At 38.6% G+C, this 2,500-nt stretch overlaps 3 non-coding genes and 2 pseudogenes across 3 annotated transcripts; all 5 read right to left on the bottom strand.

Moving 5' to 3' along the window:
* Positions 1-210: 210 nt before the first annotated feature.
* On the bottom strand, positions 211-329 carry LOC137869593 (5S ribosomal RNA). The gene has a single exon (XR_011102327.1). It is a non-coding gene; the product is annotated as a 5S ribosomal RNA (ribosomal RNA).
* A 452-nt stretch (positions 330-781) lies between these two features.
* Positions 782-900, bottom strand: LOC137869916 (5S ribosomal RNA). Its single transcript, XR_011102638.1, has one exon. It is a non-coding gene; the product is annotated as a 5S ribosomal RNA (ribosomal RNA).
* A 452-nt stretch (positions 901-1,352) lies between these two features.
* Positions 1,353-1,471, bottom strand: LOC137869997 (5S ribosomal RNA). Its single transcript, XR_011102659.1, has one exon. It is a non-coding gene; the product is annotated as a 5S ribosomal RNA (ribosomal RNA).
* A 452-nt stretch (positions 1,472-1,923) lies between these two features.
* Positions 1,924-2,032, bottom strand: LOC137869982 (5S ribosomal RNA; annotated as a pseudogene).
* Positions 2,033-2,484: 452 nt separating this feature from the next.
* Positions 2,485-2,500, bottom strand: part of LOC137870005 (5S ribosomal RNA) — a 109-nt pseudogene continuing 93 nt past the window's right edge.

The raw sequence follows: 2,500 nt of genomic DNA, 5'->3' as shown, positions 1-2,500 counted from the left end.
ATTGCAAAATGTGAACGAACCTAAACCAGTTCATTGATTAACATTCCAAAATGAAGAAAATATTGATATGATATTGATTGATTCTCTTTTCCCTTTTGACTGTTACCCACCTCTTTTCATGGATCTCTTCTTCAATCTTGCCTCATTCTCACATCTTTGTCAAATGAAAAAGCAGCAGTGTCCTCTGCCTTATGGAGAGAAAATTGAAAGAGCTTACAGCACCAGGTATTCCGAGGAGGTCTCCCATCCAAGTACTAACCAAGCCCAACTCTGCTTAGCTTCCGAGATCGGACGAGATCGGGCGCGATCAGAGAGGTATGGCCGTAAGCAAGTTTGTCTCCAACACATAGTCCTTTAAAAGCTGTTACAAATTGCTGTCATTTATAGTACATTTAGGACATGTTTAAGAAATCTCATTTTATGTTCCAAGGGACCCCGTTTTTAAAAAATGAAGCAGTTCTTTGAATGGTAGGGTGAATGGTGAATTAAACTTTACTTTTCTTCACAGAGAACTCTGACCTGTTGGTCGGAACCGGCTTGAAAAGCCTCAAATACCAACAACAGTAGGTCAATTGCAAAATGTGAACGAACCTAAACCAGTTCATTGACTAACATTCCAAAATGAAGAAAATATTGATATGATATTGATTGATTCTCTTTTCCCTTTTTATTGTTACCCACCTCTTTTCATGCATCTCTTCTTCAGTCTTGCCTCTTTCTCACATATTTGTCAAATGAAAAAGCAGCAGTGTCCTCTGCCTTATGGAGAGAAAAGTGAAAAAGCTTACATCACCAGGTATTCCCAGGCAGTCTCCCATCCAAGTACTAACCAGGCCCGACTCTGCTTAGCTTCCAAGATTGGACGAGATCGGGCGCAATCAGAGAGGTATGGCCGTAAGCAAGATTTTCTCCAACACATAGTCCTTTAAAAGCTGTTACAAATTGCTGTCATTTATAGTACATTTAGGACATGTTTAAGAAATCTCATTTTATGTTCAAAGGGACCCCGTTTTTAAAAAATGAAGCAGTTATTTGAATGGTAGGGTGAATGGTGAATTAAACTTTACTTTTCTTCACAGAGAACTCTGACCTGTTGGTCGGAACCGGCTTGAAAAGACTCAAATACCAACAACAGTAGGTTAATTGCAAAATGTGAACGAACCTAAACCAGTTCATTGACTAACATTCCAAAAAGAAGAAAATATTGATATGATATCGATTGATTCTCTTTTCCCTTTTTACTGTTACTCACGTCTTTTCATGCATCTCTTCTTCAATCTTGCCTCTTTCTCACATATTTGTCAAATGAAAAAGCAGCATTGTCCTCTGCCTTATGGAGAGAAAATTGAAAAAGCTTACAGCACCAGGTATTCCCAGGCAGTCTCCCATCCAAGTACTAACCAGGCCCGACTCTGCTTAGCTTCCGAGATCGGACGAGATCGGGCGCAATCAGAGAGGTATGGCCGTAAGCAAGTTTGTCTCCAACACATAGTGCTTTAAAAGCTGTTACAAATTGCTGTTATTTATAGTACATTTAGGACATGTTTAAGAAATCTCATTTTATGTTCAAAGGGACCCCGTTTTTAAAAAATGAAGCAGTTCTTTGAATGGTAGGGTGAATGGTGAATTAAACTTTACTTTTCTTCACAGAGAACTCTTACCTGTTGGTCGGAACCGGATTGAAAAGACTCAAATACCAACAACAGTAGGTCAATTGCAAAATGTGAACGAACCTAAACCAGTTCATTGATTAACATTCCAAAATAAAGAAAATATTGATATGATATTGATTGATTCTCTTTTCCCTTTTGACTGTTACCCACCTCTTTTCATGGATCTCTTCTTCAATCTTGCCTCATTCTCACATCTTTGTCAAATAAAAAAGCAGCAGTGTCCTCTGCCTTATGGAGAGAAAAGTGAAAAAGCTTACAGCACCAGATATTCCCCCATCCAAGTACTAACCAGGCCCGACTCTGCTTAGCTTCCGAGATCGGACAAGATCGGGCGCAATCAGAGAGGTATGGCCGTAAGCAAGTTTGTCTCCAACACATAGTCCTTTAAAAGCTGTTACAAATTGCTGTCATTTATAGTACATTTAGGACATGTTTAAGAAATCTCATTTTATGTTCCAAGGGACCCCGTTTTTAAAAAATGAAGCAGTTCTTTGAATGGTAGGGTGAATGGTGAATTAAACTTTACTTTTCTTCACAGAGAACTCTGACCTGTTCGTCGGAACCGGCTTGAAAAGACTCAAATACCAACAACAGTAGGTCAATTGCAAAATGTGAACGAACCTAAACCAGTTCATTGATTAACATTCCAAAATGAAGAAAATATTGAGATGATATTGATTGATTCTCTTTTCCCTTTTTACTGTTACTCACGTCTTTTCATGCATCTCTTCTTCAATCTTGCCTCTTTCTCACATATTTGTCAAATGAAAAAGCAGCATTGTCCTCTGCTTTATGGAGAGAAAAGTGAAAAAGCTTACAGCACCAGG

Source organism: Cebidichthys violaceus, unplaced genomic scaffold (genome assembly GCF_023349555.1).
Source record: "Cebidichthys violaceus isolate CVI_PGR_0920_01 unplaced genomic scaffold, fCebVio1.0.p SCAF_127, whole genome shotgun sequence".
Taxonomy (NCBI): Eukaryota; Metazoa; Chordata; class Actinopteri; order Perciformes; family Stichaeidae; genus Cebidichthys; species Cebidichthys violaceus.
Note: the sequence above shows the minus strand (reverse complement) of the source record. Positions and strands in the feature narration are given on the sequence as shown.